The 23,826-nt window shown below is 43.2% G+C and overlaps 1 protein-coding gene and 2 long non-coding RNA genes across 52 annotated transcripts in view; 2 read left to right on the top strand and 1 right to left on the bottom strand.

Moving 5' to 3' along the window:
• Positions 1–10,761, bottom strand: part of PUM2 (pumilio RNA binding family member 2) — a 107,133-nt gene extending 96,372 nt beyond the window's left edge. For 29 of the 49 annotated variants that reach the window (XM_021087795.2, XM_085019744.1, XM_085019740.1 and 26 more), the window contains exon 1: positions 10,636–10,761. The gene's annotated coding sequence lies outside the window, so the exon portion shown is untranslated. Of the gene's footprint in view, positions 1–10,152; positions 10,360–10,635 lie in introns of those variants that run through there. The other 20 variants (XM_085019739.1, XM_085019746.1, XM_085019748.1 and 17 more) reach the window with 1 other exon arrangement.
• LOC146404936 (uncharacterized) overlaps positions 1–23,826 on the top strand; it is a 639,839-nt gene that overhangs the window by 243,730 nt on the left and 372,283 nt on the right. The gene's annotated exons all lie outside the window — the stretch shown is intronic.
• Positions 11,112–23,290, top strand: LOC102158392 (uncharacterized). 2 transcript variants are annotated; one of them, XR_014842512.1, is made up of 4 exons: positions 11,112–11,496; positions 13,507–13,605; positions 13,700–13,766; positions 22,934–23,290. It is a non-coding gene; the product is annotated as an uncharacterized LOC102158392 (long non-coding RNA). The 2 variants fall into 2 exon arrangements; XR_302627.4 differs by lacking the exon at positions 22,934–23,290 and having other exon boundaries at positions 13,700–15,837.

Genomic DNA, 23,826 nt, shown 5'->3' with positions numbered 1-23,826 from the left:
TATCTCTAGCCACACCTTCATGAAACTTAGGGTTTTAAAAAAGCAAAATCCAATTTGCAGATCTAAATATTCTCTCATCACTTGACTTAAAGAAACTGCGCTTGTGGTTAGCACAAGTTTTTTAAACCTAGGTTAGTTCTATACCCTACTCTTTGATATACTCCTCAAAGTGCTAAAAAAATAAATAAGTAAAGCCAACTAGCCACCATTAACAAGTCAACAAATAACAAACACTGGAGAAGATGTGGAGAAAAGGGAACCCTCCTTCGCTGCTGGTGGGAATGTAAATTGGTATAACCACTATGGAAAACAGTATGGCAGTTCCTCAGAAAACTAAATATAGAACTACCATATGGTCCAGCAATCCCTCTCCTGGGCATATGTCCAGAAAAAACTTTCATTCAAAAAGGTACATGCACCTCTATGTTCACTGCAGCACTATTCACAATAACCAAGACATGGAAACAACTGAAATGTTTGACAGATAAATGGATTAAGAAGATGTGGTACATATATACAATGGAATACTAAGCCATAAAAAGGACAAAATAATGCCATTTGTAGCAACATGGATGGAACTAGGGATTCTCATACTTCATACTAGGCAAAGTAAGTCAGAAAGAAAAAGACAAACAAATACCATATGATATCATTTATATGTGGAATCCACAAGTGATCCCATCTATCAAAAACAGATCACGGACCTGGAGAGTAGACTTGTTTTCCAGGGGGTAAGAGAGATGGATGGAGAGTCTGGGGTTGGTAGATGCAAACTATTACATTTAGAACAGGTTTAATAATGGGATCCTACTGTACAGCACAGAGAATTGCATCCAGTTTCTTGGGTTAGAACATGATGGAAGATAGTATGAAAAAAAAAATGTATGGCTGGGTCTCTTTGCTGTACAGTAGAAATTGAAGCAACATTATAAGTCAACCATACTTCAATAAAAATTTTTAATGGAGCCAACCAAATCATATATTTAAACAATAAGATTTGACAATATGCTATAATAAACATGAATTACATATTTCTAGCTTTCAAAGTATTGGTTTTTTTGGTCTTTTTAGGACTTTTATGCATTCCCAGCATAGGAAAGTTCCCAGGCTAGAGATCCAACTGAAGCTGGAGCTGTCTTCCTACACCACAGCCAGAGCAACACAGGATCCTTAACCCACTGAGCAAGGCCAGGGACTGAACCCACGTCATCATGGATACTAGTTGGGTTAGTTAACTGCTGAGCCACAATGGGAACTCCCATAGTATTGTTCTTTGCTTTGTAAATATTCTTTGATGATAGGTTAGGGAAAAAGAGGTGAAGTGGTTTAAAATTTTTTTAATTAAAAAAAAAAAAAAAAGACTTATCTGAATTAGTGTGGGCAAGGAAAATGGCATAGATTTTTATTAGTATTTTTTAAAGCTCTCCAGGTAATGCTTCCCTGTGCAGACAGAACTGAGACCCTTACACACATCATACTACCCGTTTTCTCTTTTGCAAGTTGAGAATAACAATGCTTCTTCCTTCACAGAGTTATTGTGAAGAGTAAAATTAGATTAAAATGTGAAATTGCAATGGAAGTCTTTTGTAAAGTGTTAACTCACCATAATAAGTGAACATATTTTTTCTTCTGTTTGAGACTCAATATAAAATCCTTTGACTTAGTAATTTCCCCTCTAGGAATTTACTTTACCTCACATAAACAATAATACCAACATAAAAAAATAGACTGAATGATGACATTTACTGCAGCATTGCTTGTAATGTTTAAAAATAGAAAGTGAACAACCTAAATTCAACAAAATAAAAAGCCACGCATTAAGTATTGTTATTAAAATTAAAGTTATATGTACTAACACAATAAAATGTCCATATTAAATAAAAATACCACGTTGCCTAAGATGCATAATTTGCCCAATTTGGTTTAACAAAAAATGTTTTGTGCCAGGAGGTCCTGTCATGGCTCAGTGGAAACAAATCTGACTAGTAACCATGAGTTGCAGGTTCGATCCCTGGCCTCACTCAGTGGGTTCCAGCATTGCCATGAGCTGTGGTGTAGGTCGCAGCAACATGGCTGGGATCTGGTGATGCTGTGGCTGTGGTGTAGGCTGGCAGCTACAGCTCCAACTTGAACCCTGGCCTGGGAACTTCCATATGCTGTGGATGTGGCCCTAAAAAAGACCAAAAAAAAAAAAGAGAGAGAGAGAGAGAGAAATGTTTTGCGGAGTATGAAAAAAATGGGAGTTCCCAATGTGGCACAATGGATTAAGAATCTGACTGTAGCATCAGGGGTCACTGTGGAGGCTTGGGTTCAATCCCCTGCCCAGTGCAGTGGGTTAAAGGATCCGGTGTTGCCACAGCTGCAATTTAAGTCATAGGTTGCAGCTGTGGCTTGGATTCAACCCCTGATCCAGAATGTCCATATGCCATGGGCGTGAACATAAAAAATAAATAAATAGGAGAGGAGGTACTGTTGGTTTCAACTTTGTATTTCTCTATGTTGTAAGGGCTTACTGACATTAGCAAAATAGTTTGGTTTTTTTTAAAAAAGGGTCTTACATTAATAGATTAAATGTGTTACAGGTAAGAAGCTTTATCATAGAAGAGTACAAGCAATCTTGTGCTATTTTTCAGTTCATATTAGTACTAGATTGAATGCAAAACAATCCAAGACCTGTCTCAAATGGCTAACTAGTAATTTTCAATTGTTACACGTTATCAATTAGAATCAATATAGCACAAAGAAGAAATAACTTAAGAAATGTTAATTAGGTTGTAACAGAGAGCTGAAGGAAATCGTCTGAATTTCTGGTCTGACACAAGTGTAAAAAATAAAAACCATTTTACGTAGCAGTTTTTAAAAGATTCTCTTCTTTAGACAAAAGTTTTCCAAACTATGTACTTTAATCACCAACTTTAAGCCTTCTTTAAAATAAAGAGATTTATTGTCCAATATGTTTCAGATATGCTGCTACCCAGCACCCACTTTTCTTTTGCAGGCTGAGCACATGGTCAACTCTGGAATTCATTTTCTGTCATTAGCATAGTAAAGGCTCCAAGAAGTCTCACAACTAAAACTGCTTAACTTTAACTCAGTATTATTGTAACTTTCTGTAAATATGTTAACACAAAAGATGATTATTTTGAGAAGCAGTCATTTCTAGTCATTTCCAAGAACAGGAAAAATAATTTATATACTTCAACTTTCTCAACCTTTATCTAGGAAGAGTCATAACCTGTGACAGTTAAGATTTTAAAATGTTTAGTTTATTATTATTATCATATGAATAGTAAGCAAAATATAAGCAGTAGAAATCTCTGAATTAAATAACTGAGGAAATCTTTTAAGTGATGAGTAAGAATTGCGATTTTTTTTTTTTTTTTTAAAGTTCCTCAAATAGGAGTTCCTGCCGTGGCTCAGAAGAAACGAATCTGACTAGCATCCATGAGGATGCAGGTTCAATCCCTGGCCACACTCAGTGGATTAAGGATCCAGTGTTGTCGTGTAGGTAGCAGATGTGGCTCGGATCCCGTGTGGCTGTGGCTGTGGTGTAGGCCGGCAGCTGCAGTTCCAATTCCATCCCTAGCCTGGGAACCTCTGTGTGCCCTAAAAAGACAAAAAAAAAAAAAAAAAAAAAAAAAAAAAAAAACTCCTCAAACATTCAAGAACAAGCCTTGAGGAGTTAACACTGCAGTGCAATGAGATTAGCGGCAGCTCTGCAGCACCAGGATGCAGGTTCAATCACTAGCCCAGCATAGTGGGTTAAAAGATGCAGCATTTCCACAGCTGTGGCCTAGGTCAAAACTGCAGCTCAGATCTAATCCCTGGCCTGGGAACTCCATATGCCACAGGGCAGCCAGATTTAAAGGAAAAAAACAAACTTCAATTGGTGATCTATTTCCCAATAACTTTAAAGTGAGATGACCAAATCAATTTCCTGGATATAGATAAAAAAAAAAACCTAAGTAGTTTCTTAGAAAACAATTAAAAAACCCCAAAAAACCAAACCCTTAGACTGCAGCATCTTAAAAGAGAAACCAAATATGTATTAGTTTCAAGGAGCATTCAGTTATACACCAAAAGTGTCTGCAGTAGAAACAGTCAATAATTTAAATGAAATTTATATTCACTTAAAAATGTGTGGAAGGGACACTAACTCATAGGAAATATATACACAATAAAAGAAAAATTAATCTTAGGAAAATAATTAAGCAAATATTAAATAATAAAAATGATAAATAGTAACTTCTTTTCTGGGCTGCATCCACTGCATGTGGAAGTTCCTGGGCCAGGAGTCAAATTTGAGAGACAGGTAAGACATATGCCATAAGCTGTGGCAACACCAGATCCTTAAACCACTGTGTGGGGCTGGAGATCAAACCCACCCCTCTGAAGCAACCCCAGCTGCTGCAGACACAATGCCAGAGCCTTAACTTGCTGCACCACAGTGGCAACTCCTGAATTTAACTTATGAAGACACAAAGATTGGCTGAGGGACAGGGGAGGGGGAGTGGTGAACACAGTAAATTGCATAAATTCTCACTATCCAATTCCTTGGAGACAACCTTATTTCTGGCACTAAGCTTTAAAAGAAAAAATTTTTTTGTCTTTTTTTTTAGGGCTGCACCCACTGCATATATAAGTTCCCAGTCTAGGGGTCGACTTGGAGCTATGGCCGCCGGCCAACACCAAAGCCACAGCAACACCAGATCCAAGCCATGTCTGCGACCTACACCACAGTTCACGGCAATGCTGGGTCCTTAAACCACTGAGCAAGGCCAGGGATTGAACCCAAGTCCTCATGGATACCAGTCAGGTTTGTTACCACTGTGCAACGGAAACTCCTAAAAGAAAATTTTTTTATGGAATATCACAGAGGACACTAATGTAATAGAAAATACATTCAATGACACTGAACAGATGCGAGGTTTCATAATCTCAAATTTAATCTCTCAAGGAAAGTCATGCTTAATTCCTTTAACACAATCCAGGGAAAGTAATTCACAATAATTATGGTCAAGGTTCCTGGACAATATGGTCTAAATCTTCCCAAGTTATAATCTTAGATCTTTGAAGTCTTCTTCAGAATTGTCCTATATTAGAAAAGGCTCTTAAATCTAGTGGACCCCTATATATCATATCTCTTCTCCTCCCTATCTCCACTTTAAGTTCTTTTCTACCGGGGGTCATTACACCTACTAACCCTCTGGCTAAATGCCATTTCATCCATCTCGACTAAATTAACTTTAGAGTCAACTTTACCTCTCCTGGAAAGTTTTTCCTGACCTCTTACAGTGTCTACCCACAAGAGTCCACAGCACTTTTGTAACACTGCCTCCAGTGGTACTTGGTGTATGCACTGTAAACACAACTTTAATCATCTTTCTCTCCACTATAAACACAAGCTTACAGTTATACCAAAACTATGAGAACAAGGATCACTATACCACCAACATCTAAGGACAGTCAGACATAACAGGCCTGCAAAGCTCAAATAAGTACAAACTTCTGGTAGTCTAGATTGATGAAATGATACAATTTAGAACAGCCAGATTAACAAATGGACTGAATGCCAAATAATAACCCATGAATATCTTCTCAACCAGACCTACAATAAAAATTAGCTTATCTCTGGCAAGATGCTTGAGTAATCTTATTTTCACTAGTGTAAGAGCCACATAATTTAGAGATAAAATGAAGGCACCTTTGGATGAAAAAGCCATCACTTGTATCTCAAATGCAAGGCAGTCCAAGAAAATGCAAAACCTGGAGATATCCTCTCTAAATTCCAAATCTTAATTTTGTTTATGTTTTAAATGATTCAGGTTTTGCCAAAGACACTGCAAAAGTTTTATATATAATCATGCTGAAAGTGCTCATAAAATACTATGTAGATGTGAAATAAATGATCTGGTCACCAAAATGGAAGACACAAGTAACTCCTATCTGCATACAATTCTTTCTTGATATTTAACAAAATCATACAACATAGTCTATATTTTTCTATACCTACAATTTGCCTCATTTGACTGCTTAGCAAAGACCTACACTTAGGGTTAGCCTGCCTCCACCACTCATTTACCTTCTTTTAATATCTGAATGAATAAAACCATCTTACATAGTTAAGACTATCTCCCACTCATCCCTAATATGCCTTTCAGAAACAGTGCCTAAAATCAGAAATTACCACTTTGATATAGAACTCATTATTCTTGACATAAAATGTCCAGTACAACAGAAACCACAAAGATTTCTCTCAACTAGTCTACTTTTGTGTGTGTGTGTGTGTCTTTTTGCCTTTTGTAGGGCCACTCCTGCGGCATATGGAGGTTCCCAGGCGAGGGATCTAATTGGAGCTGTAGCTGCTGGCCTACCCCAGAGCCATAGCAATGCAGAATCCCAGCCGTGTCTGCAACCTAACACCACAGCTCACGGCAACGCCGGATCCTCAACCCACTGAGTGAGGCCAGGGATCGAACCTGCAACATCATGGTTCCTAGTCGGATTCATTTACCACAGAGCCACGACGGGAACTCCTGGTCTACCTTTTATACTCAATTTCAGCAAATCCCTTCCAGGAAGCAGATTTCTGTGGTCCAAATACACACACACACACACCCCCACCCACCCACAGGGAGGAGATAATGATTGTCTTTTTTCCTGTGCCACTTGCAGTCAATCAAAATATTCTGACACTCTAGCTACACCTTTTTCCTTCACATTTCTCCCCTTTTTGTATTTGACAGCTACAATGAATTCTGGGATATGCACATAAGGTGTGTACACATCTGGATTTTTCTAGTACTCTAAAATCCTTTCTCTCTTCACAAGAAAAATAGTAAGAGAGTAAGTGAAAACCAGTAATATGTAAAGTAAAAATGGATGGGATTACAGAAGCTCTATTTGCAGAGGTGAGACCATACTAAAGAAATTCTCTTGCCCACATACTTGAATAACCATTCCTTTTTTTTTTTTAAGGGCCATACCCATGTCATATGGAAGTGCCCAGGTTAGGGGCTGAAATCAGAGCTACAACTGCCGACCTACGCTACAGCCACACCAGATCCAAGCCACATCTTGGACCTACACCACAGCTCACAGCAGCACCGGATCCTTAACCCACTGAGCAGGGCCTGAGTTCAATCCCTGAGATAGAATTGAGTCCTCATGGATCCTAGTTGGGTTCATTACCACTGAGCCACAATGGGAACTCCTAATCTACTTTAGAAAAATATAAAAATGAACCAAGGAAAGGCCAAATAAAATTTTCATTTAAAAAAAGTCAACGAAGTTGCTGCAATTTCATTAAAAATTAAAATTACTATCTGACGACTCAACCCCTAGCCTGGGAATGTCCATATGCCATGGGTGCAGTCCTAAAAACCAAAGAAATAAAAAATAAACATACTGAGCTACAGAGAAACTCCTAGGCAAGTCTTAATTTTTCATTTATAAATAAGTTGGGGGGGTTCTATTGTGGTGCATTGTTTAAGGATCTGGTGTACTCGCTCAAGCAGATTTGGCTGCTGCTGTGGTATGGGTTCAATTCCCGGCCTGGAAACTTCCATAAGCCATGGGCACAGCCAAAAAAAAGAAAAAAAAAAAAAAGTTACTGAATCTTTTGAGTTACTAAAAGGAAAGGTCACTAAGGAAAAAATTATCCTTAACCTTATGTCTCTAAGCATACTGCTACATGAAATTCTGATGAAAAAGCATACATCTGGGAGTCCCCTTTATGGAGCAGCAGAATTGGACTAGTATCCACGAGGATGCAGAATCAATCCCTGGCCTTGCTCCGTGGGTCAGGGATCCGGCATTACCATGAGCTGTGGTGTAGGTCGCAGACAGGGATCGGATCCTGCCCTGCTGTCGCTATGGTATAGGCTGGCAGCTTGTAGCTCTGATTCGACCCTCAAGTCAGGGAAGCTCCATATGTCGCAAATGTGGCCCTAAAAAGCAAAAAAAGAAAAAAAAAGCAAGCAAGCATATATCCTGTATGCTTTGTAATCTATAATGTAATTTTATGTTTCACTGGAAAAGCGTGACAATATTTCTCTGTAAACTCACCTTTTCCATTATAAAAGTGTCAAACTTAAAAAAATCTTCTAAATATAAAAATCACTAAATATTAGCTTCTAAATGATAGTGTTTGAAGAAACCTTTTTCCAACATCAAAATTTAGGAATGAGAAACATAGAAGTCAGCCTGATGGTAATCCAAATAGCTCTTTTATTACTGAAATGCTTCCCACTATAGGGAAGCATAATCTAGATCTAGGCCAAAAGGGCCTCCTAACACCACACCCCATAAATTATCCTAATCCAGTCACAGGTGGCACAAGACAACCATGGTCCTCCTCCAGAAAGGGGCAGAGTTTATCTCTGGTGGTCTCAAGAAGTAGCAGAGCAAATGCTTTCTGCAGGGGGCAGACTCCCAAAGAGAGAGGAAAGGGGCTTGACCAGTTCCTTTTTACAAATTCATCAACGGGAAGAGTGTGGAGATGGAACAATAGGAGCAAGTCAGACTATTTTCATGTCTTCTTCAAAACAGCAAAAAGTCTGTCACTAACCAATTTACATTGTTCTAAGTATTTTTTTAATCTTAATCACACCTGTCAGTAAAATGGCCTCAAACTGTGAATGCAAGCCAGACAGAGACATGAAGTACAAACATTCAGATATTTAAATAACATAACCGTAAGTCTTAAGAACATAAAAAAATACAGAATTTCCCTATCGTAGAAGCCCAACATATTCAAAAGTTATTGAATTAGAAATTACAAAGAACTTGAGTTCAGGAGACAGTCTGGTCACTGAGAAGATAGGCTTTGGATGTCACATCTGGCCCAAATCTCTAACCATAATTTTTTTCTGCAAACTAGGATAAGTACCTACACAGGAAGACATACTATCTTTCAACACTAAAACGATTTATAAAAAAGCATGGAAAGTTTAAACAAAATCCTACTATTAGTATCTGTGTTCAGACTGTATTGTTTAGCTTGCAAGCATAGCCTGTTAAAGTGACAACCTTGTAAGACCAATTTAAACATGGCAGTAATTAGACTTTTTAAAAAATCTGAAATCTTATTAAAATATTGAAACATCTAACGGAACTTTAGACTCAAATTAAGAAAACCATGTATTTAAGTTTAAATTGAAGTGTTTAAGTTTGTTAATAGCAAGTCTAACTCAAAGATAAAAGCTTTCGACTCGAGCAAACAAAAATGAACTTTACAAAAAAGCTGAACTTTAAAAACTTAAGAATCAGAATTCTGAAAATAACTTCAATTTTTAAAGAAGTTTTCTGCATATAAAAACCACCCTCAAGAATACGAAAAGACAAATCTAAATAACTCAATTTTACCAAAAATTGGGCTTTAAAGACATTCTTGAAATAAAGGAAATGCAGACAACTACTTATGACAACTGTGCAGATAAAGCAAATCATTTTTTTAAAAGCAAGATATTAAAGACTAAGAAAAGAAGCTTAGCCAATTAAAACTTTTGTGTGTTTTAAATCTGATCCCTAGCCAGAAATCCTTAAATCATCTTCCAATGCTCCAGGTCACATGGTGAAGAGTCACCTATTAAACAGGAATCTAAGCAGTAAACAAGCTTTTAAAATCCTTAGGTAACACCCTTTATTAAAACTTTACATATGATACCTTTACAAGTATTATATTTCTCTTACGTATTTAAAAGTATTTTTCTAATTAAGCTTTCCCTAAAAAAAACCTTTATTTCAAAAGTCTGTAACTAGTTTTCTTAAGTTAAAAATCTCAGAAAGTACTAAGTCCAGATTTTAACATGATTGTCTTATTACACATCAAATATGTCCCACCCAAATGCTTAAATGTGTTATAATGAAAAGCTAGGTCGGTTTCCCTAGCTATATTCTCAGAATTAACACTAACTTTTATACGCGTGTTTGAGCATAAAACTCTAACAAATGTATTTTCCCCAAATATGACCCAGTTCAGATACAAAACGAACGCTAAAAATGTGTGAAGCCTCTAATCTATTCTTTAGTTTTAATTTACATATCTTCCCGAGTATCAAAATCGGCTCCAATAACAACAAAAACAAAACATTCCTTACTAATGGCACCTAATACATTAAACCCAAGTCGCCGTTTCTTTCATAAGCACACCTGTCTACCGGAAGCTCTTCCTGGACACACTCGGGTCCTCTAGAATTCCCACACTTGTTTTCATAAACCCACTCCTTCCTCTTCGCCCACTTGCAACTCGCAGCTCCTCCGGATCCACCCGGCCTCTCTCCCGGTCCCGAACCCAAGAGCTGGGAGGACGAACAGCTCGGTCTCTAAACCCACACGCGCGGAAACCGAGCAAGAGCCGGGCGGGCCCCCTCAGCGCCGCGAGGCTGAGACGTGGGGGAGGAAAGGAAGCGGGAAAGCCGAGAGCAACCCCCCCGCGCGGCGCACACCCCCTTCCGGCACCCCTCCCCCTGCATTGTGTGAGCGGGCCCCAGGCCGCAGCCGTCCGGGGCACCCCGCAGGCCCCGTCCGCCCTCCAACCGGAGGGCTGCCCCCGCCAAGGCCGTCACACAATACCCGGGGAGCCAGCCCCGCGGCGTCAGAGCACGGGAGAGGGTGCAAACGCGACTGACTTACGGGGCTGCTGCGGCCGCGCTGCCTCAGCCGGGGACACCGACCGTTGGGCACACGGCGGCGTCGCTCTTGGCCGTCCTCCCCTCCTCCGCCTTCGGTGGCGGCAATATCTTCTTTCTCCACCTACCTCCCTCCCCCCCACCCCACCTCCTTCTCCTCCCCCTCCTCCTCCGAACCACCGAAGTACCGAGGGTGAGACACAGTCTCACAACAACATGGCTGCCACCGCCACCTCCCCTCCCCTCCCCCCCGCCCACCGGGCGCGCGCAAAGCACTCCGGGAGAAAGGGGGGGCGCTCACCGAGGTGCGGCTCCTCGCTGTGGCTTCGGACGCTTCTCCCGCGCTCTGCACGCCGGCCAGCTAGAACACTGCGCGTGCGCACGCTCTCTACGCTCGCGCGTTTCGGCCGTCCCTTCGGCTTGCGCTCCCCCGCCCTCACCTTGCGGGCTTGCAGCCGGCTCTGACATCGGGGCGGTGCCAGGCGGGAGCGCGCGCCGGGCTAGGGCATCGCGGGAGTGGTGTTTCCGATCTACGCTGCTTCGGTCTCTGTGTTACCGCGTGGGGCCTCAACTTCTGAACTCGCTTACCCTCAGCTTCCTGGGCCACAGCTCATTGTTCTCCCTTAACTGCGCGGTGTCGGCGTCCTCGCTCGTGGTGTACTCGCAGTTCGCTTTCCGGGTGCTGGCATTCACAAGAATGGCTCAGTAATCTAGGCCTTTAGGTGTCATCCTTACCCTCTCCCCGCACCATGACGGTGGAGACGCATTGGGGAGGAAAAGTGAACCCCTTAAGAGGACTGCTCCGAGGGCAAATGGAACTAGCTCAGCAGCTTGCCACCCCTGGGTGCCTGGCCGGGTAAACAAAGTAAGCTCAGGTGGTTCTGTAGGCCAGTGATGCTCACTCTGGCTGCTACCCAGGTCGGGATGTGTGTGTGTGTGTGTGTGTGTGTGTGTGTGTGTGTCTTTTTAGGGCCGCACCCGCCTGTAGCCGCTTACGCCAGAGCCACAGCAACGCGGGATCTGAGCCACATCTGCGACCTACACCACAGCTCAGGGCAATGCTGGAGTCCTAGCAGATTGAGCGAGGCCAGGGATCGAACCTGCGTCCTCATGGATGCCAGTCACATTCCTTTCGTTGAGCAAGGCGGGGAACCCTGCAGGTCTGGATTTCTGTAGCAGGCTTTTATGTAGACTTCCTGAAACTGTGTTCAGTGTCACTACCTCCAGCTGGTGACTGCCATCTAAAATGAAAATCTCCTTCCTGGCACTCACCCTGGCTTTCAGCTTCACTCTGTTACCCACACTGCAATGTCCAGGTGTGTTCTGTTCAGTAAGAAGAGGTGTTCCTCTAAGAAATATCCCGTAGGAGATCCTGTCGTGGCGCAGTGGTTAATGAATCTGACTAGGAACCATGAGGTTGCGGATTCGGTCCCTGACCTTGCTCAGTGGGTTAAGGATCCGGCGTTGCAGTGAGCTGTGGTGTAGGTGGCAGACGCGGCTTGGATCCCGCGTTGCTGTGGCTCTGGTGTAGGCCGGCAGCTACAGCTCCGATTCAACCCCTAGAAAAGGCAAAAAGAAAAAGAAATATCCCGTAATCAAGTATGGAAGTCACTGAGGTACATATTGTCTGCCTTCTCCTCCCATTGGGCTGATAATAGCAAGAGTCTTTACTGTTGCTTAGTCCACATGAAAATAGGTGTACTGGTCAGAGGCACTCCCTCAGAATTTGGAATTAGGACTAGGAAACCCCAGTCCCCCCTTGAGAAGTCTCTTAAACCTGGGCTCTCTGGGCTGACTTGTCCCACCATATGGACAGAAAACCTACAGAGTGGAGTTGAGAGAGAAGAAAGCTCTGATATTTCTCTTTCTCTTTGTTCCTATAGTTTGTTGGCAGCCTCTTTCCTTGGGTTCTGAAACAAATGCCTTGATTCGTATACTGCTGCTTTTTTGCTTAAGCTAAATAAAGAGTTTCTATTACAACCAAGAGTTCTAACTAAAAGCCATATGTATACCATAGTTATTATTTATTTAGTGCTTTCAATATGCAAGCTCTAAAGCATTTTCCATGTCTCATTTAATATCCCCGTAAAACAGAACAGATTCATGGACATGTGACCTGTGCAGTCCCACAAGGCTTCAAGCTTTAGACAGGGCTGCAATTGGTTTAATGCTTTGTCCTTGCCATTTAGAGTCTCCCTCTCTCTCTCTCCTTTTTTAATGACTGCACCCAAGGCATATGGAAGCTCCTGGGCCAGAGATTGCATCTGAGCCACAGCTACAACCCATGTTGCAACCTTTAACCCACTGCATTGGGTTGGGGATTGGACACTGGCCTCTGAGGCGACCCTAGCAGCTGCAGTCAGATTCATAACCCGTGGTGCCACAACTCCGCCATTGAGAAAGTATTAGTTTTTGGAAAAGAGGGCTCCGTCATTTTCATTTTGCACTGGGCTCCACAAATTATATAGCCTATCCCGTCTATGAGGGATTATCTCTGTTTAACAAAAGGCTTTACTACCAGACTGCTTAGCACCTTTCAAATCAAAATATGTGGAGTTCCCATCATGGCTCAGGGGTAGCGAACCCAACTAGTGTCCATAAGGACTCCGGTTTGATCCCTGGCCTCACTCAGTGAGGATGTGGTGTTGCCATGAGCTATGGTGTAGGTCGAAGATGGCTCAGATCCAGCATTGCTGTGGCATAGGCTGGCGGCGACAGCTCTGATTAGAACCCTGGCCTGGGAACTTCTATATGCTGAAGGCGCCACCCCCCAAAAATAAAATAACAATATGCTTTGCAAATATCCAAGTGAGGGACATGGTATGTAACATTTCCCGAGCAAATCTGATTCTAGAATACATTTTTTTCGTGGCAGATCTTTTAGAGGGTTTGTGCTTTGCAGAACTCAAGACTGAAGCCCAACCCTTTAGTGATTTGACTCTGTGTATCTCCAGCTCATGATTCCCTATGCATGGTGAGTGGTTTCTTTCCTCTGTACCTTCAGGTATGCTTTGCGATCTAACCTTGATCATTAAACATCTTCCTATTATAATTGGCTTCTCTTGTAGGTTTACCTACCAGGAAAGAAGGCACTCCTCAGCTACTATAAATATCAGGTGTAACTTGATGTTTAAGGTGGGTATTATAAATGCCATTGACATTGACACCGGACAGCCATTTTAATCACCTGGGAGCTTATTAGAAATGCATACTTTTGGCCCCACTCCAGTCTTTCTGAATCAGAAACTTGAGATTCCCAGGCAGTTCCTCTACACCATAAAGTTTAAGAAGCATTGGTGAGCCAATCACAATAATTCCATCTTGATAGGGACTGTTTCTGTAATGGGTGTGTCATCCATTTTGAGCCGGTGAAACCCCAAGGTGCCAGCTCAGAGCATCTGGGAGGAAAAAAGCCAGTCTCTCCTGGATGTAAACAAGGCTGCAAGACAGCACACTGCCTCAGTTCCTGCTGTCAAACATCTTGTGACCACAAGTGAACCTAGATTGTGGCCAAGACTGCCAGGAGCCTACCCAGAGTGTTCATTCTCCTCTTCCTGAGTAATAGGACCAGTGGACGTTCCCATGGGATGGAAGAAGCATAGGATGGAAATGAGTGCCCTAGACTTTGCAGCAACACACATTGTGTTAGGAATGTGTCTATAAGGCCTGTTGAGACAAGTGGTTTTCAACCAGAGTTGCATATCAGAATCACTTGGGCAACATTTTAAAGATATCAATTTCCAGGCCCCCTCCTAGAGGTGTTTTTGTTGTTGCTGTTGTTGTTTGGTTTTTTTTAACGGCCACACCTTTGGCCTATGGAAGCTTCTGGGCAAGGTGTTGAATTGCAGCTGCAGGCCTATGCCACAGCCATGGCAACACTAAGTCCAAGCTGTATCTGCAACCTATGCCACAGCTTGTGGCAACACTGGATTCTCAACCCTCTGAGTGAGGCCAGGGATTGAACCTGCATCCTCACAGACACTGTGTCAGATTCTTAATCTGCTAAATCACAGTGGGAATGCCACAAAGATTTTGATTTAATGGATTTGGGCAGAAGTCTGGACACATTCCCCCCCCCCCCCCCCCCCGGGGCTGTCCCTGCAGCACGCTGAAGTTTCCAGGCCAGAGGTGGAACCTGAGCCACAGCAGCAACAATGCTGGATCCTTAAAAACCCACCCACCCCCATCACCAGGAAACTTCTGGACACATTTTATAAAAGTTCCTCAGTGGTTATACTATGTAGCCATTGAGAAATACCAGCTTAAATCACATTTTACAGCATAATGCCATTTCAGTATTGCTTTTCCCCTAGGATTGCTCATGAAACTTCTTGTAAACTCTTTTCGTAACTTTGTTGTTTTTTGTTTTTTGTGGTCTAAGACCCACAGAGGTCCAAGGCCCAGGTCCCAAGGCTGCTTTTCTAGACTCCTCTAGTAGGAGCCACCAAGGTATACTTTTCAAAGCTGACTGAGGCCCCACTTTGTGGGACTGTTTCTGTTTCTAAGTTCAGCTAACTTTTGCCTCTTTCCTTTATTTCCCCAAGGGTGATGTTACTAACTCTACCATGTCACTCACCCTTTGCTTTGTCAGCTCTTGAATGCCAAATTCTCTATGTTGAATTATCTGTTAAAATTATTAATGTGAGGAGTTCCCGTCGTGGCTCAGTGGTTAACGAATCCGACTAGGAACCATGAGGTTGCTGGTTTGATCCCTGGCCTCACTCAGTGGGCTAAGGATCCAGAGTTGTCGTGAGCTGTGGTGTAGGTCAAAGACATGGCTCAGATCCGGCATTGCTGTGGCTGTGGCATAGGTTGGCTGCTGTAGCTCTGATTCCACCCCAAGCCCAGGAGCTTGCATATGCCACAAGTGCGGTCCTAAAAAAGAAAAAATATATTATTAATGTGGTCTCTGTTTTCTTGATTGGACCTGAACTGATGCATCATCGTCTAGAATTTATTGAAGTCATGTCATGAAAGTATATTTGGTATAAGCATTTGCAGGAAATGTGACTTAAAAAAAAATCTTGAGTTCCCAACATTGCAAAGTGAGTTTAGAATCCAACTGCAGTGGCTTAGGTCACTGCCAAGGTGTGGGTTCTATCCCCAGTGGAATGGGTCACAGCTTTGGCTCAGATTTAATCCCTGGCCCAGGAACTTCCATATGCTGTGGGTGCAGACATAAAAATTAAAGAAAAAAACAACTTCCCATGCCTTCTTGTCATTTTTTTTCCCTGCATCTTATTTTTTTTGGTCACCGAGTGGAATATGGAGTTCCCGAGTCAGGGGTCAGATCTGAGCCACAGTTTTGATCTATATCACAGCTGTGGCATACCAGATCTTTAATTCACTGTATCAGGCCAAGGATAGAACCTGCATCCTGGAGTTCCCGTCGTGGCTCAGTGGTTAACGAATCCGACTAGGCATCATGAGATTGCGGGTTGGATCCCTGGCCTCGCTCAGTGGGTTAAGGATCCGGCATTCCTGTGAGCTGTGGTGTAGGTTGCAGACGTGGCTCATATCCTGCATTGCTGTGGCTCTGGTGTAGGCTGGCAGTTACAGCTCTGATTGGACCCCCAGCCTGGGAACCTCCATATGCTGAGGGAGCGGCCCAAGAAATGGCAAAAAGACAAAAAAAAAAAAAAAAAAAAAAAAAAGAACGTGCATCCTGGCATTGCAGAAACACCACTGTTCCCCTTGTGCCACAGCGGGAACTCCTTGCATCTTAATTTTTGTTTATTTTTATTACAAATTTTTTTCTTTGTCAGTTACACTTGCAGCATATGGAAGTTCCAGTGCCAAGGATCAAATCAGCTGTGGTGTAGGCCACAGCTGCAGCAGCACTGGATCCTTAACCCACTGCACAGGGCTGGGGATCAAACCTGAGCCTCCGGATCACTAACCCACTGCAACACAGTGGGAACTCCCTTTTCTTTCTTTTCTTTTTTCTTTTTTTCTTTTTTTTCTTTTTTTTTGGTTTGTTTAAATGAGTCTCCTTTTAGACAACATTGCTAGCTTTTTTTTTTTTTTTTTTTTTTTTTGTCTTTTTAGTGCTGCATCCATGGCATATGGAGGTTCCCAGGCTAGGGGTTGAATTGGAGCTGTAACTGCTGGCCTCTACCACAGCCACAGCAACACCAGATCTGAGCCATATCTGCAGCCTACACCACAGCTCACGGCAATGCCAGATCCTTAACCCACTGATCGAGGGCAGGAATTGAAACTCTGTCCTCATGGATACTAGTCAGATTCATTTCCTCTGAGCCACAATGGGAAATCTGCTAGCTCTTTTTTTTTAGGGCCTCAGGTGCAGCGTATGGAAATCCCAGGGCAGGGGTTGCATTGGAGCTACAGCTGCAAGCCTATGCCACAGTCCAGCAACGCTAGATCCAAACCACATCTGGAACCTAAACCACAGTTCATGGTAATGCCGTATCATTAACTCACTGAGCGGGGCCAGGGATCGAACCAGAATCCTCATGAATACAAGTCGGGTTTTTTTCTGCTGAGCCACAGTGGGAACTCATAGCTCTATTTATTTGTTTGTCTGTTTGTTTATTTATTTATTTATTGCTTCTTAGAGCCACACCCATGTCATATGGAAATTCCCAGACTAGGGGTTGAATCTGAGCTGCAGCTGCTGGCCTACACCACAGCCACAGCAACCTAGGATCAGAGCTGCATCTGCAACCTACACCACAGCTCATGGCAATGCCATATCCTTAACCCACTTAGTGAGGCCAGGGATCAAACCCACATCCTCATGGATACTAGTTGGATTCGTTTCCACTGAGCCATGACGGGAACTCCAACAGCTCTTATTATCAAAACAGATTTATTGAGATATAACTCGCAGGCCATATAATTTGCCTATTCACCTTGGACAATTCAATGTGTTTCAGTCTATCCATGGATATGTACCTCAATAGGTCAATATTAGAATATTTTCATCACTTTGGAAAGAAGACACATTCCCTTAGGCTAACATTCTAATGTCCCTGACACCTCCTAGTCCTAAGCAACCAGTAACTCACTGTTTGTCTGTGTAGATAATTTGCTTTATTCTGCATATTTCATGTAAATGGAATCATATTGTATGTGGGTTTTTTTGGTAACTGGCTTCTTTCACTTATCGTAATGTTTCAAGATTCATCTATGCTATAGCATGGATCACTATTTCATTCCTTTTTTAAAAAAATCTATTTTTCTTCTTTTTTGGGGGGGGGGCGGGGGGCCACGGCTGCAGCATATGGAGGTTCCCAGGCTAGAGGTCAAATCAGAGCTGCAGCTGCTAGCCTATGCCACAGCCACAGCAATGCCAGATCTGAGCCTCATCTGTGACCTACACTGCAGCTTGTGGCAACACTGGATCCTTAACCCACTGAGCAAGGCCAGGGATGGAACCTGCATCCTCATGGGTACTAGTCAGGTTCTTAAGCCACTGAGTCACAATGGGAACTCCCTTTTTTTTTTTAATTAGCATATAGTGGATTTATAATGTTGTGACTTCATTTCTTTTTATTTTTTAAATTTTATTTATTTATTTTTTGCTTTGTATGGTCACACCTGAGGCATATAGACGTTCCCAGGCTAGGGGTCGAATCAGGGCTACAGCTGCCAGCCTACACCATAGCTCATGGCAGCAACACCAGATCCTTAACCCACTGACCGAGGCCAGGGACCGAACCTGCAACCTCATGGTTCCTAGTTGGGTTTGTTTCCACTGAACCACAACAGAAACTCCTCATTTCTTTTTATAGCCAAATAATATTCCATTGCACAGATATATTACATTGTTTCTCCATTCAACTAACAGGCATTTAGGTTGTTTCCACCTCTTGGCTTTTATGAATACACTGCTGCGAACATTCGTGTACAATATTTTATGAGGAATACCTTTGTACTTTGATTATGGTTTCTTTCAGCGTGGGTTTGCTGTCTTTTGTGTGATGTATTCCTTTTTGACCCCCTTGTAATGTGTGTGCCTGATGAAAAGCCCACTGTTTTTTCTTGCTACTCAAGGTCACCCTGGGCAGATTTGCATGCTTTCTTGTTACTTGGAGATCCTGTGAGTAAAATCTCTGATAGCTTATCCTTGCTTATCTGGGACCACTGTGTCTTCCCTTCAGAGCTTTCATTTGAGTACTGAGTGTAGTTTTAAACCACTTTTCAGTAGCCAGAGGAAGCCACGGTGGGAGAGGGCAAGAGTTTAGTCAACACTAAGTTGAGCAGATGCGGCTCAGATCCCACATTGCTGTGGCTGTGACATAGGCTGGCAATTTCAGCTATGATTGAACCTCTAGCCTGGGAACAAAAAAAATGGGGCACATGCACAGAATGTGTCTAATTCCCTGCTAGATCTTCAGCAGTAGATTCATGAGCTGTCCTATCCAGCTCCAGTTTTTGGAGCTGCCCTGTGGAACCAGCTGACCTCCTCCTCCTGGTGAAAATATTTCTTCACCATATTCATTGTGATCTTAATCCTTTTACTCAGACCTTGTATAATTAATTGTATTTCTTGCTTCATTACATCCTGATTAAAAGCTAAAAATAAAAACAAATAAATAAACAAAACACTAAGTTGATTTCTTGCTGGAAGACCTAGATTCCGGCCACTCAGTAGAGATTTGCCAAGGTTCATGATACCCAGTCAAAGGTCTATTCCACTTCCTGGGCTTCAGCTTGTTCTGTCAATGAAGAGTGTCCTGAAAATGGCAAACTCTGGTAACATCCGCTTTGCTTCCTGGCTTGCAGCCTCATCTTATAGTAGCCTCATCTGTTAGAGTTCTATCTCCCTACTAAAGCCAAGCAAGAGCCCTGACCAGCCTGTGCAGAGCTGCCATAAGCCTCTTTTTCCTTCCAGCACAGAACCCAATTCCTTTCCTTTTTTCCTTTTTTTTTTTTTTTTTCTTTTTACCACTGCATCTGTGGCATATGGAAGTTCCCAGGCTAGGGGTTGAAGCCAAGCTGCAGCTGTGGCCTACATCACAGCCACGACAACGCCAGATCCTTAATCCACTGAGCAAGTCCAGGGATGGAACCTGTATCCTCATGAACACGATGTCACGTTCTTTCAACCTGTGGAATCTGGAAAGCTCCAATTTCTAAAGGAATTGTATATTTGTAGCCTTGATTTATATCAATTTCCCGTTTTCAAAATTATGAGGAAATTTTTTCTTAGTTATTCTTTTTTTTTTTTTTTTTTTTTTTTTTTTTTTTTGTCTTTTTGCTATTTCTTGGGCCGCTCCAGCGGCATATGGAGGTTCCCAGGCTAGGGGTCCAATCGGAGCTGTAGCCACTGGCCTACGCCAGAGCCACAGCAACGCGGGATCCGAGCCGCGTCTGCGACCTACACCACAGCTCACGGCAATGCCGGATCGTTAACCCACTGAGCAGGGGCAGGGACTGAACCCGCAACCTCATGGTTCCCAGTCGGAATCGCTAACCACTGCGCCACGACGGGAACTCCTTCTTAGTTATTCTTATTCTTCGTCTGGTGAACTTCCATATCACGGAGTAATCTCTTGCTCTCAAAGGGAAACATCTACCTTCAAGTAAGGCATTCCTCCAGAGCTTGTATTTCCAGTCTCAAAGTAGTTTCCCCAGTTCCCATCTGTCATTTTGGTGGTCTTCTAGGGAATACATCGGCTTGAATTTCACTCCTTTACCCTAGAGCCTGTGCAAAATACAGACTCCACTGTGAACTAGCCCTTGACCACCTACTGCTCTTCCATGACAGACACTGAAACAGTGGGGATCTAGATTGTTGTGTTTGGGGTTCTGGGAATCATTGCTTTAGCTTGGATGCACTGTGGTGGCTGTGGGTTTGCTTGCTTGCATTCTCCAAGTGTTTGTGCATGAAGTCAGGGCTGTTTCCATCTTCTGTGTTGCATTGCCCCTGAAGGAGAGGCCGACTAAATATTAGAGGGTGAGCCAGAGATATTTTTCTGAATGTAAACATGCCTGGATAGGGTGGGGGTGTTCCCAGCCTTTTATGGTTTTTCAGGTGGAAAATTTTGGCCATTTGGGCATTGTGGAAAGTAACCGTTTCTTTGGGTTAAAACAGGAAGATGTGGAAGTTCCTGTTGGGTCTCAGGGATAATGAACCCGACTGGCATCCATGAGGATGCAGGTTAGATGGGGACTGAACCTTACCCTGTGGGGTCTGCCCTGACTCCAGGGAGGAGTGTCAGAATTGGATTGAATTGTAGGGCATCCAGGTATAGTCCACAGAGAACTGGAGAAATGCTTTGTGTGGGAAACCTCCTCCCCCGACTCCACCCCCACTCATATTTGGTGACAAGAAGTAAAGTATTGAGAGTAGCAGAGGGGAAAAGGGTTTTATCCATTAGTTGGTCACAGTTTTTCCTCCTTACCCTCAGCAGGTCCCCTTTGTGCTCTCTCTGTCAAAGGGGCTTTAAGATCCCTCCTGTTGCTGAACCTCACAGAGAAGGCTGGTCCTAGACAGAAAACAGTATGGCAGGAAAAACCAAACTGCCCCCTTGTCTAGTCTTCTCGAGTAAGCAAGTAGACCCAACATTCAGCATCTTATAGAGCATATTAGAGAAAAGCAAATCCTCCATTGAAATACAGAGATAAGCAAAAAACTAGGAATCCTTGGGAGTTCCTGTCATGGCTCAGTGGAATGAATCTGACTAGCGTCCATGAGGACGCAGGTTCAATCCCTGGCCTCACTCAGTGGGTTAAGGATCCAGCATTGCCATGAGCTATAGTGTAGGTCGCAGATTCAGCTTGGATCTGGCATTTCTGTGGCTGGGGCATAGGCCAGCGGTTACAGCTCCGATCATACCCCTGGCCTGGGAACATCCATATGCCATGAGAGCAGCCCTAAAAAGTGCCAAAAAAAAAAAAAAAAGAAAAGAAAACAAGCAGACAAACTAGGGATCCTTGGCCATTGATAGTAACAAATGTGATGAAGCAAGAAGTAAACACCCCGGGGCAACCTATGCCATTGCAGGAAAACACCAATGTAAACCCCACCAGGTGGACATGGAGGACTCCCTGGAGGGAGGAAATCTGAGGACAAGAAACTATTCTCTTGGCCACACTAGTTACAGATTTTCACCAGCTTCCAAGCGAGGAAAAGCTAGAGGCTAAGGTCAGAACCTTATGCTCAGCATTTATAATTTATTGTCTAGGAGAATTTAGAGTAAATGGATTGTAGTTCTCATTCAAGATATGTGCTCCTTGTTCTCAACTAATCCTTTTAGTGTCTCCACAAAGTCTCAAATAAAATCTTAAGTTTTTGGAGTTCCTTGGTGGCTCAGCAGGTTAAAGTGTCCGGAGTTGTCACTGCTGTGGCTCTGGTTGCTGCTGTGGTGCAGGTTTGATCCCTGGTCCTGGATTTCCACATGCCACAGGTATAGCTAAAAAACAGACAAACAAAAAAATAAAAACCCTTAGGATTTTGCTGTAGGTGATATGAGAGCTGGGTGAATCTTACTGGACTACTCAAGTCAAAAGTTTAGTGCCGAGTTCCTGCCATGGTACAGCTGGTTAAGGATCCCGAGTTGTCTCTGTGGCATCATAGGTTCAATCCCCAGCCTGGTGTTAAGGATCCCACATTTCTGCTGCCATAACATAGGCTGAAATTGCAGCTTGGATTTGGTTTCTGGCCTGGGAATGTCCATATGCCACAGGTGCAGCCAAAAAAAAAAAAAAAAAAAAAAAAAAAGGGAGTTCCCATTGTGGCTCAGCTGTATCCATGAGGATGCGGGCTTGATCCCTGACCTCACTTAGTGAATTAAAGAATCTGGCATTTCCACAACTGCAGCGTAGGTCAAGGATGTGGCTTGGATCAGGTGTTGCTGCAGTTGTGATGTAGGTCTTGGCTGCAGCTTGGGTATGGTCCCTGGCCCAGGAACTTCCAAATACTGCAGATGGGGCCAAAAAAAAAAAAAAAAGGAGTTGCATACATTGGTCAAAACAAGATGACTCATTGCCCTTTCAGGCTGCTGCTTTAACGAGATTCTGTCTGAGCATCCCTATGGTGCATGCATATCCTAATGCATACCTGCAGTGTCACCTCCAGGCATACCATGTACTAATCTGCCTCTGTGCCCACATGCCCGCCATCAGTGTTCTGTCTTCACTGTGTGCCTTATGCACTTACATACCCATTAGCACCTTTGCAGGGTCACCGTCTCCAGCGGACTATGATTATTCAGTCCAGGTCCCCAGTGTGTCCCTTTCTTGAGTACTGATTTTCATTTTCTTTTCAGAGAAATACAAGAACCCTGGTTTGAAACCATTTCCTCATAGCTTCATTCTTCCTCTTTGCTCAGGTCAACAGGCTGGGTCATCCCTGAAGTCATCGTTCACTTCTGTCTTTCTCTAATACCGCACATGCAATCCATCAGAAAGTCCTGCTGGCTCTGCCTTTGAAATAGACCCAGATTCCACCCATTTCTTACTACTTCTACCAGGACTGCCAACCACTGTGGTCTGGGCTACCATCACCCCTCAGCTGGATTACTGCCAAGCCTGTCTTCCTGCCCCCACCCTTGCTCAGCTCTAGCCTTTTCTGCACCCAGCAGCAAACATGTCTTTTTTATAACTCAAGTCCAGTCACGTCTCCCCTCCGATCAGAAGTTTTCATAGCTGCCCATGTCACTTGGAATAAATCCAAAATCATCACCATGGCACTTGTGATCTGGCTCCCAGTTATCTCTCAAATCTACTCCTCTCACCCCAACTTCAGGCACACTGGGTGGCTGGGCTCTTCCCAAACACACCAGACACTCTTGCTTCAGGATCTTTGAGTTTTTTGTTTGTTTGTTTTCTTTTTAAGGCTGCACCTAAGGCATATGGAAGTTCCCAGGCTAGGGGTCAAATTATACCTGCAGCTGCCAGCCTATGCCACAGCCACAACAAACAACTCAGGATCTGACGTCTGCGACCTACACCACAACTCATGGCAATGCCGGATCCTGAAGCCACTGAGTGAAGCCAGGGACTGAACCTGCATCCTCATGGATATTAGTCAGGTTCCTAGCCCACTGAGCCACAATGGGAACTCCCAGAGTCTTTGAGTTTTTCATTCCTCTGCCCAGGTCATTTCCCTCCAGATACACGAGTAGCTCACGTCCTCACTTCTTCCAGGTCTCTGTTCAAATTCTGTTTATGGGAAGACCTCTGAAGACATTTCTTTAGATAACACACACACACACACACACAC

The sequence above is a fragment of the Sus scrofa genome, chromosome 3, assembly GCF_054392235.1.
Source record: "Sus scrofa isolate SSC_HxYL_T2T_F1_AM1 chromosome 3, Sscrofa_HxYL_maternal_Yorkshire_Landrace_v2.0, whole genome shotgun sequence".
NCBI classification, from domain to species: Eukaryota; Metazoa; Chordata; class Mammalia; order Artiodactyla; family Suidae; genus Sus; species Sus scrofa.
The sequence above is the reverse complement of the archived record's forward strand: the minus strand, read 5'-3'. Positions and strand labels throughout refer to the sequence as shown.